Genomic DNA, 18403 nt, shown 5'->3' with positions numbered 1-18403 from the left:
CTTAACAGACACAAAATGCAATTAAAATGTCTGTCCAACAAGAACAGGGCACTTACATGACAACGAGATGCGTTTAGCCACTTAGCCATTGTTTAAATTCTAAGCCCTGTCTGCACCTCCCAGGCTCCCTGAGTTACCAACAGCACCCTGGTGGTTTCCTGAGCTACTATATCTGCACCTCCCAGGCTCCTTGAACTACCAGCATCTCTCTGGTTCCCTATTGTTGGTACTTCTCTGGAGCCTTCCTGTTCAGTCTGAGCCACATCTTCTCAGCCTCCAGGGTGACCACCCTCCCACCTTACTGTAGATTTATCACAGCACAAGGACACATCTTCCAGGCGGGGGGTAGTGCAGTCACGATCTCCATTACTACATTTCCCAGAATCCCTCTTGGCTTCCAAATGCAAACACTCTATCACCCACAGCTACCACCAATTTCTCACCTCATCAGCTCCACATAAAAGCACATACCTCAGCCTCAGTATTTCACTGGCTTTGATCAAGGAAAGACTCTACAATTTCTCAACAATTCCTGTTCTCATATCAAGATTGATATCCTAGTATATTTTCCTTTTGTTTATATTGAGGATTGTTACCTGTGATTCTTACCCACTCCAGTGGTGTGTGCCCTGTCATCCAGCACCAATATCTGCATCCTGCACAACCTGCAAGAGAAAGACTGTCATTCAATTTATTCCCTATCATCATCTGTTTGTGCCATCAATACTCCTAAAGTATTGGCCGGATTCAGCAATCTCAGTTTAGTGACAGTAACACAATACAATTACATTTTTAATCAAGTCATTGAAATGTGCTTTAGTATGTTGACCAACATATTAAAGTTTACTTATTTAAAGCATGACAAAAGATTAAGACATGTTTCAAAATGTACTTTCAAGGGAATGTTTTAATGGACTTTATTGTGAAGAGCACTTTTCAAAAAGTGTGTTAAGTATAAACATATTCATGAAAAATGTAATATAGTAGTTAGGTTTACTTAAGTAACCTTTTATTTTGTTAATACTATTATCTGGAAGTCACTTAAGATTTGAAGTACACTATAAAGTGCACATTAGGTACTTTAAATAACATGATTGGTATTTTTAACTGATGTTTGAAAATCTAAAGAAAACTCCTGAAGAAATAGAATGGTTTCACTTTATTTTAAAGTATGTGCACTTTAAAACAAGGTAACTATAAATTGCCATGGGGTATGGTTAGGTTTAGTAGTACCTAGTTATTGAAATTAATATAGTGTGTACATGTGGAACATGAATGTAAAATAAAGTGTTACCACGATAGTTACTGAGATACAACCCTTGTAACAACTTTTAACTTCCCGATGTGACAACTAGCCCCAGTCTCCCTCATGTCTATATACTAAGAATAAAGATGGACCAGTGTTTGTTTATCATGGGGTGCAAAACTTCTAAAGTTTGCTTTGGTGAAAAAGTTCTAAACAATTTTGAACTGAACTAAATAAATAGTTTATTGGTTGGGAAGGAAAAACAACTGGGAAATTAAATGATGCAATTTCAAACTGAGTTTTTAACTTCAAATAACGCTGGACACAGCAGTTCTCATTTGAATTTGGAAACAGCATATCACATTACTTCAGAAACGTTGAATTTAATGTCTAGCATTTGTTGATGGATGGACATTTCAATGCAGCTGTGGCTTCTCTAATTGGTGGATCTGTATTCTTTCCTTTTTTCATCTAGTCTACATTTTTTTTTTTTTTTTTTTTAGATGCCTCTGCAATTTCACATTGAGGCACATTAGTCATTTCTCTTGACTCGAGAAGAACAGTTCACACAAAAGACATCCTTCATCTCAGCAAAAGAGTCTCTTATCTTTTACTTCATGGCTGTCTACTGTGGCTGCTTGTTCTGGCCTAGCTGTCCCTTGATGTATTACACCAAAGACTACCTGTGACATTTTCACGTCTCTGTGACTTTAAAGTCAAGTTGGATCCAGAACTCCTGAACTTTTCTTTTTATTTTGAGGATGATCAACCAATACAGTCTATTATCAACAGCTCTGTGCTTCCCCTAGCTGTCAAGAGCTGCTGAAATTAAACAATGATTCTCAGTGCCTTGAAAACATCCAAGAAATTGTGTGGGAGGATATCAGTGCTCATGCTTGAAGACTAGGAAACACAAGAAATTTGACAGTATTATTGACATCTTGAGTTTGTATTTCTACAAGAATGCCCCAGTAAAATCGCTAAATAAATAGACATATTTAGTATTTACAAAGAAACCGCAAGTACAGTGTTTCCACCAATTAAAGTATGTGTACAAAATAAGGAAGGAAGGAAGGAAGGAAGGAAGGAAGGAAGGAAGGAAGGAAGGAAGGAAGGAAGGAAGGAAGGAAGGAAGGAAGGAAGGAAGGAAGGAAGGAAGGAAGGAAGGAAGGAAGGAAGGATGGAAGGATGGATGGATGGATGGATGGATGGATGGATGGATAATTAAATAAATAGAATCTGAACTTTGCACCTTTAATCTACTACTATTACTACTACTACTTATTGCATTATTAGTTGCTACACAGCTTCATTGCTTATAAAGTAACTTTGTGAGATTGTGTTGCCGCATTACGATTTGCATGCTTTCTAGGATAATCAATTCAGAATATGAATAAATCTTTTGTTTTTCACGCTTGACAGCAACAACTTACATGCTGCAAATTTTCTGGAGTGAAAATAAAACTGATATGGTTTAGGATGTAACATAGAAAAAATTGAGTACAGTATTTTTGTTTAGATTTTACATTTAGACCACACGCTTACAATCATTAGCCATCATTATTACCTAAAGTCACACTCTGCATGAGAAAATATGTCAAGCGAAAAGGCCTGGTTTCGTTGCAAGAAGTTGATAAAGCAAAGTTTGTAATTCTCAACCTTAAGCGCAAACGCAATTATGTGCTGTGCCATAAAGCCATAATCTAAACTCATTTCTCACAATAATCCTCTTTTATTTTCCCCTTAATAGCTTTTCTTTATTACTATAATAGGCAAAATAGAGTTTCAGTCTAAAACGAGGTCTGGCACATTAATGGGCAATGGAGCAATAAATATTGAATATCCCACATAGGAGAAGAGGATCAAAAAGACTATCTGATTTTGAACAGCCACATTGGCAGTATGAATAAATGATGGGAAACCACTGGTTTCCAGATACTCAGCCCAGATCTAAAGGAAAGAAAATGTACTAATACTAAACACTGAACTCTTTGCAATTCTCTTCTACCCTTAACTCACAAATCTGAAACATGGTATTGTCACAGAAATGACGTCTGAATATACAGTAGAACATAACGGTTATATTTGTTTTGGGCATTTTCCTTTCTTGCTGATGAAATAATTGCTGACTTGCACATGCACTTTGGACAACATTGGGAGATCATCAAAAATTCTGTATCAAAAATAAAAGATATTACTATATTACTATATTAAATATATTACTATATTATTTTAAATCTGGTTTTAATTTCAACACTACATTATCAAAACAGGTATAACAATCCATAAAAAGGACTTCACAGACTTACATATATGTTTTAATGCATAGTTTAACTTTTTTTTTTTCAAATACTTTTAGGCATAAAACTGCTCGGAGCCCACCGGTTATTAATTTCCTGTAAAGTCTTTAAAAAGTTGCTTATTTTTTAAGCAAAAAGTCAAAGTTACTACATTATACATTTTGAATTTTTATTATCAATATATTATCAACACAGGCATAAAAAGACATATAAGGGGCAAATTTACAGACATTTATTAGATTTTTGTCTAATTAGTCATTGGGGTCCTTCACTCTTTTTACTTTCAGCATTTTTGGTAAAATAACAATACATTTTGTTGAATGTTAAAACATAAAACTGCCTACAAATGATCACAATTTCAAAAAAAAATTCCCTAGCTAGAAGGAAATGTCTTCTTTTTCAGTGTACAAAAAAAAAAATGAAACCTATACTATACATAAACCAGTTTATTGGAGTATGTTACTCAAGCAAATACTTTTCTAGTCGTCCTTCTCATTTTTTTATTGCTTGCAGAGACAGATGATCTGATGATTGCTCACCTGCAAAGGTCTTTACAGCTCACTGTACAAGCATCTGACAACAGAATGCAATGTAAGTGTCTCTCACACACACACACACACACACACACACATACACACACACAAAAGTAGGAATATCCCACATTCAACTTTGAACAGATGCAGCATTAGGGAATTGTTACATGAATGATCTTTGAGATTTAGGATGTATGCATTATGCATGAAGTAAATTTTGCAATGATTATGAAGCATGCTTAATTTGTTTTCTACTTTATGAGCCAATATTAAATCCATTAGCACTTGGTATGACAAGAAGATATGAACCCAGATGTAATTAGACAATTTGTCTTGATTGCATTTACATTTCTTGTAGATGCATGCCACTTTTACAATTCTGCAGGAGCATTAATCCTAAAATACAACACTGATATATCATAATGTGACCATCAAATGTTATCTACGGTTGTTGGCCCTTTCAATCCACTTAGATGTCATATTCTAGGAAGGAGATTTGCCTTCTGGTGGACCAAAATAACTCTTTTATAATTTGTGACAGGTTTAGAATGTAAAAATGTCAGCTGTAACCTTTGAAGAAATACCCATTCCCAAAAGCTTTTTAGGGCCCTGTCAGAGGATCCGACAAAATCAGCACTCAGCTGTCAAGAGCATTGTTTAATGTGCCTGCGTCAAAATGTCTTTAATTTGTAGAAAATGTAATGTCAGCATTGCTTGTGTTATTATTCACTCTTTACAGGTGCGTACAGTGTATATATATATATATATATATATATATATATATATATATATATATATATATATATATAATCAGAAATAAAATTACTCACAAATAGATCACACTATGCAATTTCAGGTTAACTAAACTTATAAACTTAGCATTACAATAATTCAAAAAATTTTCTGAGCAAGAATACAAAAACAATCCAATATAATATTTATCCATAAGCCCCTTATCCTGGTATGGTTGTGACAACAATATAATAGTTGGATAAGATTTATACATTGTCCTCCGATGCATTTTCATTTATTGTGCTGTGCAGGGAAAGCCGTTGCTGTTACTTCCTTCAGACTTTTCAGGAAGCCATCAAAAGATACGGCTGAACCATCAGTCTCTCTGCTCTGGGAGCCTTCAGGTCTGATAATCGCTTCCAAACATTGTTTTCTGTCAGTCAGTAACACAGCAGATATGAATGATAGCCATGTTATCATCGCCTGCTGAGTCTGCATGAATTACGAAGTCAGTTTGCTGTCATAACTCCTGTATTTTATGGTTTTATGGTGGAGATGCTTTTAATAGGGTGGCTGCCGCTGGTGAGCATGGGGAAGGACTTAAAATGTTGAATAGGGTATTGTTAAGTTCTTAAATACATGCTTTATTTAAAGCTTGATATAATGTGTTTGGTTATATTGGTAATGCAATTGCTGAGAGTGAAAGAGAGCTTTGATATGCAGAAAATTATAAATGTCATACCATGTATTGAGAATTATTACTAGATTGTTTCTTTCACCTTTCTTCATATATCTCTTAGGGGTGACCCTGAATAGTCGAAGATTCGACCACCGATCTCACAGTGGAATCTTTGCGGGTGTTATGAAACGAGGATCATACCATTTGGGCAATATGGGGGTGCTCAATATTTTAAAGACATGGCATGGCGCAGCAAAGTTCTGCCTTTAAAATTCAAAAACATATTTTCTCGTAACAACGAGATGTTATGTCATATATATATATATATATGTATATATATATATATATATATATATATATATATATATATATATATATATATATATATATATATATATAAGCCAGTTCATAACACCTTTCATTTATTGCATTTATTTATTAATATTTATTTTATGATTAATTGTAGTAAATCAGCGCTTCAAATTGGCAGCAGTAGTTAAAAGTTATAAAAAAAAATAAAACTCCCCTAAAGCAGTTTCTATAATGAATGTACATTTTGTAGATCTTCTCTGCTCTAAAATATTTTCCGTCTGTGAGTTTAATTGAGTGTGTGACTCATTGGCCGGGAAATGTTACTAGCTAAGGGTTTTCAATGGGCCACAAAATGGTCTTCCTCAACGGGGCACAATCAAATCTCAGGACGTGTTTATGTTTTAGCTGTATAATCTTTAAAATGTATTCATTCAGAAGCAGTGGTTTATGACATTCACAGGGAAACCCACCACAGCAATTAACATTAATCATGGATACCTTTCATGGAAAGAATAGTGTGCTGAACAGGTGCAGATTCCACTCATCACCAACAGTTATTTTTTTTTTATTTTATTTTTTTGTCGGAACCAGAGTAACACTAGAATTTCTATCATTCTCTTTATGCCAAACAAAATAGAGGTCCTTTTATAAGGTGACGATCACTTGTGTTCCCGCATCATGTCTTGTACTGGCATCTCGCTGATGAGGGGCCCTAGAAATGTCATTATAAGTTAAGATTTTTTTATGGCTGTACTTCAAAAAGCCTAGTATATAAGTTGCATAAATTTAAAACTTTATAAATTAAACTGAAAATCTACTTATTTTTCTTATCCATTTGGCTGAAATTGAAGTTCCTATGAGATTTTTGTTTAATGCCGTTACCATGGTTTAATTTCATTTACGCTGATTTCAAAATGGTTTTCACAGGATGCACTGAGGGTGTCAGATTTGAAGGGTATATGTATATCATCTAATTTATGATGACTAATTAGATATTTAATAGGAAGAAAAGGCAATAATAAAAGAGCGCCAGACATCCTGCTATACCAGGATACAGACTTTTGTCATCTTGTTTTAAGCATAAAGTCAGGCTGTATTATTCAGACAACAATAACTTTGCTTTCAAGTAAATGTATCTTGATTTAAAAATGTTAAATAAGACGAAAGTACCCAGGAAAATTTGTGTTTTTTATTTATTTATTTTCTCTTTTCTCACAGTGCACTGCAGTACGATGCAACATATATTTATGTTTTCCCCCTTTTTGAATGCAATATTAATTTAATTTCGCTATCAGAACAATACTCTAAGACTTTTTTCTGTATTATTCGTTTTTAGTTTCTGCCTTAGACAAAGCATCACAAATTCAAATATAAATCACAGCTGGGGCTTCTCTAAGCGTTCCCTTCCAATTAATTTTTTTTTCACCCACGTTCATTCTGCCAGCACTGCTTAGTTTTCCTTTTATACAATAAAGCAATAGTCTCCCTTTCTTTCTGGTATAAGCAATAGTAATACTACTAATAACAACAATATATCATGATTTTGACCATGCAAGAGTTTAAAGCAGAAGTCGATATTTAATCTGAGATGTTTTCCTCTCATTTGTCTTCATGTGAATGATAAATACAAACTGGGATTTGATCCAAATGCTGGAGCATATGTTTGGGGTGTTCTCTGATAGTACTCTCCGCAGCTGAACACACACGCACTTCATCTGCACCTGGCCTACCAGTACACAAATAAAATGTCTATAAAAGCATGACTTTTACATCCTAGTTGTCAAGAACATCTTCAATGCAGTTGAATTAGGGAAAAAGTGCTAAAATTTGATATCAACTTTTATTATCAAAAACCACTAAATCAGAACATGTCAGAACTTTTTAAGTTAGAAATGTACTATACTGCACATACAGAGAGATTACAATATGATCAACTTGAAAACACTTCATTTGAAGAGTCAGTCGCTCTAAACTCTTCATTTCTGCAAGCCTCCTCTGCTCTTATTAGTCAGACAAGCCAGATGTGATTGGTCTATCACACATGCCTATTATCACATCTGTATTTCAGACCCGAAGAACATGCTTCAGCACTTGACACACTGATACGATCAGGAACGATGGCATCGCTTTTACCATATAAATTCCAGCACAAGTCCTCATCCTTAACTGCATGCAAAGTGGATTTCCAGTGCCGAAAACACTTTCTCGAGATGTCGACAGTTATGCTTTTTCGTAAGTTGAATACAGAAGGCGGTCTGGTGGAACCTACCTAGATATTTTACTTTATAAAGTTTTAAATATGGATATAACCTCCCAGTGCCATGTGGATTACTATTATAATGGATGGATGTACTTTGTGCTTAATAGTTGGGATCCAATTCACTGCTATTATAATGCTTGGATTAGCCAGGGTGCATATGTATGTGTATATAATATATACTTTTTTTTCCAGACTCTTATTGTATTAATCTGAAAGAAGAATGTCATAAATTGAGGTTGAGTAAATCATGGGGTGATTTTCATTTTTTTGTGTGTCAACTAACCCTTCAATTTATACTTTTGTGGAAACTGCTCAAATTTATTTCAAATATAATATATATTTTTAACAGTATTTAAAGTTTTTACTGCCAATTTAGATCAATTGTATGCATGCTTGCTGAATAAAACATTTTAATGGCCATGTGCATATATACAAAGATCAGGCATAATATAATGATCACCGTTCTTACATTGTGTCGGTCCCCCTCTTGCTGCCAAAAGAGCCTGACCCGTCGAGGCATGGACCCCACTAGACCCCTGAAGGCATGCTGTACTATCTGGCACCAGTATGTTAGCAGTAGATCCTTTAAATTCTGTAAGTTGTGAAGTTGGGCCTCCATTGATCAGACTTGTTTGTTGTGCACACCCCACAGACGCTCATTTTTGGCAGTGGACAGGGGTCAGCATGGGCACTCTAACTGGTCTGTGGCCATGCGGCCCCATATGCAAGAAACTGTGATGCATTGTGTATTCTTATTCTCACTCTGTTTATGCCAAATTCTGACTCTACCATCTGAATATCTCAACAGAAATCGAGACTCATCCAGTCTTTAACTGTCCAATTTTGGTGAGCTTGTACAAATTGTAGCCTCTTTTTCCTATTTGTAGGGGAGATGAGTGGTACCCGGTGGGGTCTTCTGCTGTTGTAGCCCATCCGCCTCAAGGTTATACGTGTTGTGGCTTCACAAATGCTTTGCTGCATACCTTGGTTGTAACGAGTGGTTATTTCAGTCAAAGTTGCTCCTCTATCAGCTTGACTCAGTCGGCCCATTCTCCTCTGACCTCTAGCATCAACAAGGCATTTTTACCCACAGGACTGCCACATACTGGATGTTTTTCCCTTTTCACACCATTCTTTGTAAACCCTAGAAATGTTTATGCGTAAAAATCCCAGTAACTGAGCAGATTGTGAAATACTCAGACCGGCCCTTCTGGCACCAACAACCATGCCACGCTCAAAATTGCTTTAATCACCTTTCTTTCCCATTCTGACATTCAGTTTGGAGTTCAGGAGATTGTCGTGACCAGGAACACATCCCTAAAGCATTGAAGCAACTGCCATGTGATTGGTTGATTATGTCTGGCCAGTTGATAAAACCTAGAATATCTAAATCAACTGCAGGCAGTCGATCCTTTTCCTATTAACAGTCGTCCTAGCATTGTTTGGAAAGCAGACAAACTCTGTCAGTTTAAATCTAGACTAAAAACACATCTCTTTACTCTGGCATACACATAGAACATTATCAATTTCCATTGTTCAAATCAATTAACTGACTGTTAGGCTGCATTAACTAGGTCAGCTGGAACCGGGAACACTTCACATAACACCAGATGTACTCGTTACATCATAAGAAGAATGGCATCTATGCTAATATTAGTCTCTCTGTTTATCCCAACGTTTACTGCAGTCGGCCGGATCCAGGCCGTGTCCGGATCGAATGGTGGACCTGGACATGACCAGCTCATCCTGGAGTGTCTACTGAGCCGTGTCAATTGGTGTCTCCTCTGAATTTGCCTAACCTGCATGTCATCCTCAATAAACCCGTCTCCGGCGCGACGACTCCGATCTTTCATATATTCATATTCTTGTGCAATAAACGCGCCATCCTCAGTAAACCTGTCTCTTGCGTGATACAAAGAATTTTTTTTTATATTCCGATCTAATATGATTTCTGACCTGTAAGGTTGCCAGAAAAATAATCATACACTGTTTGATAATAGGCCAGAGGAGAACTGGCACCCCGACTGAGCCTGGTTTCTCCCAAGGTTTATTTTTCTCCATCATGCCCTGATGGAGTTTTGGTTACATGGCACTGTTGCCTTTGGCTTGGCTTTCTCAGTTGGGGACACAAAAAAATATGATCTAAGTTATTTAAAGGGGTACTTCAGTGCTGGGAAGATGAATCTGTATTTAAACTGGGTCATTAATATGGTAGTAGAAAGTGAAATTATTATTTGGTGTTTTCTAGGGGTGTGCATTGGCACTTCCTTCACGATACGATTCGATTACGATTCACCAGGTAACGATTCGATTCAATTCAATTCTACGATGCATTGTGATGCATCAAAATTCTACTGCACACAAAGCAAATTTTTCATCAGTCATGAGGCAATACAAGCAGATATTAAACAACAGATTGTATTGGCTGCTATGTGTCTCCTGTATCTTTGACATAAAAGTTATTAAATAAAATAAAACGTAATTAAATAAAATGCAATTAACCCTTAAATGCATGACTGTTTCACCAAACATTCTTACATATTCAGGTCGTTAGCGACCCAGATCTATATTTAACATGGATAGACCTCAACCTGTCGTGATAATATATAAAACTCCTGATTTTAGAGTAGCAGCTACAGAAGAATAAAATAAAAACCTATTTCGTTACCTTTTGGAGCTTGGAAGGATTCAGTTTGAGCAGATGCTTAATACCATCATCATATGACCTCGTCAGAGCTCATTTACCATATTCAGCATCTGCTCATATTCGCGATCTCCAGCATATTCTCAAAACTCATTTTCAATGTCTTCAAAATCAATATTTTGATCACTGACAGCTTCTTGACCACATCCATCATCAAGAGACAGTGACACTAACATATGATTGTGTTTAGTACTTGCTTTCTGCGGTAAATCACTGAGCCATTTCAAGTTTTGCAGATTATGGTTTCGTTTTCTGTCAGAGGTAACTATGAGTGAAACGTCACTTCATCATTGCGTATCAGACATTGCCACCTTGTGGAATAAAGGTGAATTGCGGCGTTTTTCGTCATTATAGATTCATTGATTATTGTGCAAAAAAAATATACGTACAATCCTACACACCTCGGGTCGTTAGCGCGTTTTTAATAACCCGTCTATCGCGGTCATCTCCCTCCGCCTCAGCCATCTTCCTTGTTGTTGTTGTTATCTCGGAACCGGAAGTATTTGAAACTTCACAACTTTATCGTCCGCCAGAAAATAAACAGTGACATAATCGATTATGGCACTTTGCCGCATCGATGCTGAATCGTTCATGCCCCGCATCGCGATGCATCGCCGAATCGATTATTGTTGACACCCCTAGTGTTTTCTAGACTGAGAAAAGACAGAAATGGGGATGAAAGACTACAATTCCCAGAATGCTTCGCTGCCCTGTGAGGCCACTCCCAAAGCCACCGCTTCTGAATCACTTTTACTTTCCCACCACCGCGTTCATCTTCATAAAATCAGTTCAGTTAGAGAACAGACACTACAATTAAATACTGAAAGTGTCTGTTCAATATATTGTGATTTAGCCGCTGAGGAAGTGTCAGAACAAATGCAGCAGGAGTCAGATTACACGAATCGTGATGAGCTGGATGAGCTCTCGTGATGAGAGCTGAGGTAAACGAGTCCATGCTCGCGGCAGTAGTTCTCAGCGCGTTTTCAGTTCATGCCTTTGGAAGATTAACTTTCATAGGAATTAACTTGAGAAGTTCAAATACTCACTTTGCTCCACCGGCCGCACCGTTTCCATGAATGTCTGAGCCGAGCAGAGCTGTGAGTGCGACCCCATCCCTCATGTGCCAGTTGAAAATGTGGGAATAGCTCCCTCTGCCTGATGTAGTCTTTAGCGTCTTACCAAACATTTTACCGATGATGCAAATCGATGATATTTGCGTCACCGGAGTAATTTTTCCAGAAATAAAATGCATAAATCTCTCGTCTCAGGGGGATATGAGAAGGTGGAGCACGATCATTCGAATATACTCCAGGGTTTCTACAGATAGAAAGCCATATGCTAATTGCTGAAGTAACCCTTTAACTAATTATACAAATAAAATAAATAAATTAGTTCTTATTTAATTCTATAAACTACAAATTATAGATCTGCCAGTATTGTCACTATATGATCAATTCAAATAAGCTGATAACATCACCATTTTCTCCAGAACGACTGTACAGCCAAATCAAATTATGTTGCAATATTCTCCTGTTTAACACTGTGAAGCTGCTTTGAAACAATCGTCATTGTAAAAGCGCTATATAAATAAAGATGATTGATTAGATAATTGCATTAATGAGAAATTGAACAGGTGTTTATAATACAGGTCCTTTTAAAAATTAGCATATGTGAAAAAAGTTCATATATATATTACAAATCATTTTAGGCTAATTCATTTATAAATAATAATAAAATACCATGTACATGCAGATTTCTTATACCAAATATTGGCAGAATTTGTTGCAGTTTGTTAGTAGAAAAAAGGTCACAATCACCCGTAGTTCGACTCTGTCAACATTGTGAAAGCATTACACTCCAATTCCTTTTGGGTCTTTCAGCACAACATTAGATACTTTATTTCTTTAAACATACTCGTATTCACTGCTGTCGCTTTGCTAAATGTTTCTCGCTCAGATATATTGAATGCCAAAGGACATAGAGCAGCAACACACAACACAACTAACACAAAGCATGAACTATTTATGTGTCTCTCACAACAAAAGTTCCTTTTCTCAGGAGCCGTGTATCAGTCACCTCCGTGGGCTGTGTTTATGAAGATGAATTTCTCATAGATGGTTTTGCAACAGGGGATTTTTCAGTAGCTTTGGGCCTTGTAGTTGGTGGGTTATGGGTCAACAAGATGCTAAAGGTCTCCTAAGAAAACACTTTGCTTTGGCAAACGTTTCATGAATCTTAAACCATTCAGGATAAAAAGCATCTGCTAAATTAATAAACGTAAATGTGGATTTCGGATGCTTTGTGTGTATGCTGTTGTGCACTTTGGCACATTGCAGTGTAAATTTTCTAGGTTGTCAGGCATCAATGTTCTTTTCATCAGTTATTCTTCTGATATCCTGCAGTCTTTTTATGAACCAAACATTTCAATTTTGCACCCATCGCTACACTCTTGTCACTTCATGCTTTCTGGATGGTCTATTGCATGCTGTAATCTCTTTTCCAGCTTGCCTTTCCTAAATAACGGTTTCTCAGGTGCAAATCACCCAACAAAACTGCCTCTCTTAAAATCTTGAAACGTTTAATCTGGTGGAGAATGACTCCCCTAGATGCTGAGTAAGCACTTCACTAACCACACATTTACACTCTTTGACTCCTTCAAGTTGTTCATGTTTCTTAAATGTACGAAATCTTAAATAGCAAAAAAAAAAAAAAAAAATCTTGCTGACTGCAGTCTTATGATACAAAACTATAATACGGTATTTTAAAGTCCCTGTAAAGGCAATTCTATGAAAAAATTCTAAACACAGTATAAATGTTAGAAATGTCTTGCTAAAACACATTACAAAGACTGTGAACTGTGAAGTACTAAATTGTGGAGTTAGACCGTTAAACAGTTTTTCACCATTGCTGTGCTCTGGATTTTCTAGGCGGGCCTCTTATCCTGGCCCCGCCCCAACTGTCAATGACACACTGTAGCCACTGAGGCTCATAACTAGAGTACATTCACACCAGTTCGCCGCTCAATCGCGAGTACTATTAGTTACTATAGCCTACAGTTTGCTAGCTAGCTATGCCTTCGTCACGGAAATGCGTTACCTGGATGTAGTCACTTACAAAACAGATCCTGTTTCCTTCTTTACAAAACAGATCCTGTGTCCTTATTTAAGTTCGTATTGTTCGTATGTATAATACGCCATAAAATGCGTGCCATATGCACGCGAAAAACAGCGTGCCATAGACACAGCAAAATGAGTTTTGGCGTATACATTCCACGACATTGCATACTCTTACTATTTATACGCATTTTTGTGAGAATAGCCTGTTAATAACATATTTTTCTGTTGTGTGCCAAACTCAGATCACGTATTTAATTTTGACTTTACAGGGTCTTTAAGTGTCTTAGCATGTGCATCACTTTGTTAGATAACACACAAGTTTACTATGTGTGTCCTTTGTTTTGAGTGTGTGTGAAGCATTTATGGTTTGATGATCCCAGGAGTAAAAATTACATTTGCAAAAGAGTATTTTGCATAGATATTTGTCCATAAGAAGAGACAATACAATAGACAATAGAGACCTTTTCAAAAGACAGTGTTGGAGGTCAGTGTGTTTTCAGTATCTATTTAATAGATGAAAAAAGAGATTTCAGATGGTAAAACCCCCAAAACAATTTTGAGGTAAAACCAAGGATTTTTTTTTTTTTTTTTTTTTTTTAATGTTATAGACTTAAAACAAAACAGTTTTATTATTATTATTATTATTATTATTATTATTATTATTATTATTATTATTATTATTATTATTATTATTGCTGCTTGTTCAATTTGCTCAAGTAAAATGAGCTAAAACCAATTCAATAGAAATACACAAAAGTGTTGTTTTTTGTATTTTTGAGCAAGATGAGAAAAGGGGTAGACTATAGTGTGTAACAGTGTTTAATGTTCAATTATGTTGGAATTATTGGAACAATTTTAAATATGGTGGATTACCATTTGTGGAGAAGTGTGGAGCATTTGCTTAGGCTGTGGACTGATCCGCAAACGTCACTGCATGGGCAGAAGAAGCTTTTAATGCTCAGCATTTTATATGATAATGTATGATATAGCTAGCTAAATGTATGTCAACTAGCTAGTGCAGTATTATAATTCAGCTATGTAACATCAGAGGTGGAAAGAGTAACAAAATATTCTACTCAAGTAAAAGTACTGTTACTTCAATGAAATTTTACTTAAGTACAAGTAAAATTACTGGTCTAAAAATTTACTCAAGTAAAAGTAAAAAGTAGCTCATTTAAAATGTACTCAGAGTAAAAGTTACTTAGTTACTTTTTTAACAATGGTGGTGGGGGACTCTCCCCTGTAGGGTTGTGATAGGATGAGATTTTCACGATATGACAACTATCTCAGAAAACATCAATTAAACATTTACTGTACCTATTATTAAATGATGGTTATTATCACTAGTTAAAATGATGTTAAATGAATGAAGAAGATTGGTCTTTTTTTTTATTTGGTTGAACAAATGCTTTGTTATAACAAACTTAAAACCATTTGTTTATTTTGTTTATCAAAATTTCAATAAAACATGTCTAATAAACTAAATTCAATAAATTACTATGAATTAGATTAACAACTTATTTTTATCATTAATTTGTGAAAATGTTTAAGAATAATAGAGTCCATATGTAGTAGACGGAGCAGCTCATTCACAGAGAGAGAACAAGCAGATCATGTATTCATATAGCAATGTTTTGTGCTTTAATGTTCACAGACCATGTCGCGATTTGATTTATTTCTAAGGCCTGCAGCTCTACATTCGAGTTTTTCGTTCATCCACCAGTTTGCTTGTATTACACCAATTCTACGTTATAATCAGGGCTTGACATTAACTTTTTTGCTCACCAGCCACCGTGGCTAGTGGTTTTCCAAAATAACTAGCCACTCAGCATTTTCACCGGCCACAATTTTGCAGTTTGGAAATTACATTTTATATGATTAAAGTTGACTTTGGCATGCTTAAATTACTTGATTTTGAGTCATTTTACTTGATTTTGAAGATTTAAAACCCTTTCAAACTTTCACATGCAGAGTGACCACCCAAATCAAGACTACATTGTATATCAGCTGGGATGTGCAGGTGGGCAAGGGGCTGGACAACTACAGCAAATTACACGTGTGCATGTGTATTTAATTATTCAGGCACAAGGAGCAGTGTTGGGCAAGATACTTAGAAAGAGCTAAGATACCAGTTACTCTACATTCAATTAAGCTTCACTACACTGAAGCTGGGGGTAGCTAGGAAATGTAGCAAGCTAAGCTACAGCAACTTGGCAAAAGTAATTTACTACATCTGAGCTATTTTTATTTATTTCATTTTATATTAAACCACCTTCATTCCAATCAATGATATCTCTGTGATCAATATAATTCAAGCAGATTGACATGCATACTTTTTCAGTTATTCAAAAATTGTCCGAAATCAATTTGGCAACAAAAACATGTGATCCATATTATTAACAAAACCAGGTGTCAAAAGTGTGTATATGTTCATCTGTATGTGTATGATATGCATACGCACCTGTGTTTGCATGTATTTGCTCAATTTAGACTTGGGCACTTTTGCAGGAAACTGTAAGTTAATTTACAATTCAACTCAGCTCAAAGTACAGTAGCAAAAGAATTAAGACCTGCTGCAAACAGTACCAACATGGCAAAAAACTAAACGTGCCTGTGTGTGTGTGTGTGTGTGTGTGTGTGTGTGAGAGAGAGAGCCTGTTTATGTGGTTTATGAGGACACTGGTATTACACTATAAATGTGGTTTATGAGGACATACCAAAGGTCCTCATAATTCAAATGGCCTTAAAAACATACTAAATTATGTTTTTTTGAGAAAGTAAAAATGCAGAATGTTTCCTGTGCTGGGTAGGTTTAGGGGCAGTGTGTGTGTGTGTGTGTGTGTGTGTGTGTGTGTGTGTGTGTGTGTGTGTGTGTGTGTGTGTGTGTGTGTGTGTGTGTGTGTGTGTGTGTGTGTGTGTGTGTGTGATGGGTAGGTTTAGGGGCAGTGTAAGGGGATAGAAAATACGGTTTGTACAGTATAAAAACCATTACGCCTATGGAGAGTTCCTGTAAACCACATAGACCAACATAGTGTGTGTGTGTGTGTGTGTGTGTGTGTGTGTGTGTGTGTGTGTGTGTGTGTGTGTTCTATCTGCATGGGAAAAAAATTATTAATTCATATCAAGAGGTGGCCATGCTGGACCCCTATGCTTTTAATAAGAGGTGTTTATTCAACAGACACAATAGATTATTTTAAAACTTTGCACTGAAGACGATCTCTTTTGTCATCAGGCGGATGACGCGCGTGCAACAGCGAACTGAGCGCTCGGAAACAAACGTCAACTAGATAGTGCGCGTATCGCCGAACCCGTCTTTCCGCGCTCACTGCCAAAGGAGTCTTTTGGAAGGCTCACGCGCATCTGTGCGCGTCTGCGCGAGGCAGAAAGGAACATATGTGAAGTATATCGGCGACTTGGCAGTTTTCAATTTGAGCTTGATCTTCAGAAATGCTTGGGAAAGTGCAAACGAAAAATGTAGTTAAGCTAGTAGCGTCACTACTTGTAGCGACGCTATGCCCAACACTGGAGAACTGATTGCACGTGTGATAGAGAGCACGCTTCTGTTGTGTGCCATTCACGCGATTCCGCCTGTCCCGCCTTCACTTACTGCAAATTGATCGATAAAGAATAGTAAAACGGTCCTGGCATTTCATTTGGCTGTAGGCTGAAATTACATTCAACCCGCCAAAGTGGCTAGTGGGAGTGGCTGCCGTACCCGCCACAGCTGAAATCTACCCGCATTTGGCGGGTGTTAATGTCAAGCCCTGGTTATAATGTAAAGTTAATGTTCATGACTGGATTCCGGGATTCCCTCTGCGTCACAGAAATCAATCAGCCTAAGTTATAAACATACCTTTATCTGCACAGAGGGATGTGTGCCCGAACATGTTCTATGTGTTTCTTCATTTGCATCCACATTTTGTGCACATTTGATATCCTCCAGGACAACACCACATTATTTTTTTCTATATCCAAAGTATTTCCATACTAGCCAGGATTTCACGACGGCGTTTTGCTTTCACCTGGGTCTGCGTCACTGACATCTGTCTTGTTCGTCTCCATCTGATATTTGCGCGCATGTTCTCTCCCGCGTCCCGCGCCCTCTATTCAATATTAGTCATTTCCGGATCTCGGTTTTTTTTCCTCCCCTCTTTGCATTAATGATTTATTTTTACTCAGTAACGGATGTGGTTTAAAATGTAGCGAAGTACAATACTTTAATCAAAATGTACTTAAGTAAAAGTAAAATTACAGATTTTTAAAACTACTTAAAAAAGTAGAAGTACACAGAAAAGCTACTCAATTACAGTAACGCGAGTAAATGTAATTCGTTACTTTCCACCTCTGTGTAACATTAACATGAAACTGAATTGGATGAATGAATGAATATATGAATTTGATCGCCTGAATCACGTCAGGGAGCCATATACAATTCACTTTGAGACTACTTAAGTGTCACTTAAAATAACTTAATTCCATGATGTTGACTTCACATGAACAAATTATGTTTAACTTAATTGA

General features: G+C 36.5%; 1 long non-coding RNA gene across 1 annotated transcript in view; it reads right to left on the bottom strand.

Moving 5' to 3' along the window:
- Positions 1-540: 540 nt before the first annotated feature.
- Positions 541-18403, bottom strand: part of LOC137074160 (uncharacterized) — a 120069-nt gene continuing 102206 nt past the window's right edge. Inside the window, exon 3 of the long non-coding RNA XR_010904927.1 lies at positions 541-665. This is a non-coding gene — a long non-coding RNA (uncharacterized lncRNA). The remainder of the gene's footprint in view (positions 666-18403) is intronic.

The sequence above is a fragment of the Pseudorasbora parva genome, chromosome 4, assembly GCF_024679245.1.
Source record: "Pseudorasbora parva isolate DD20220531a chromosome 4, ASM2467924v1, whole genome shotgun sequence".
In the NCBI taxonomy this organism is placed as follows: Eukaryota; Metazoa; Chordata; class Actinopteri; order Cypriniformes; family Gobionidae; genus Pseudorasbora; species Pseudorasbora parva.
The sequence above is the reverse complement of the archived record's forward strand: the minus strand, read 5'-3'. Positions and strand labels throughout refer to the sequence as shown.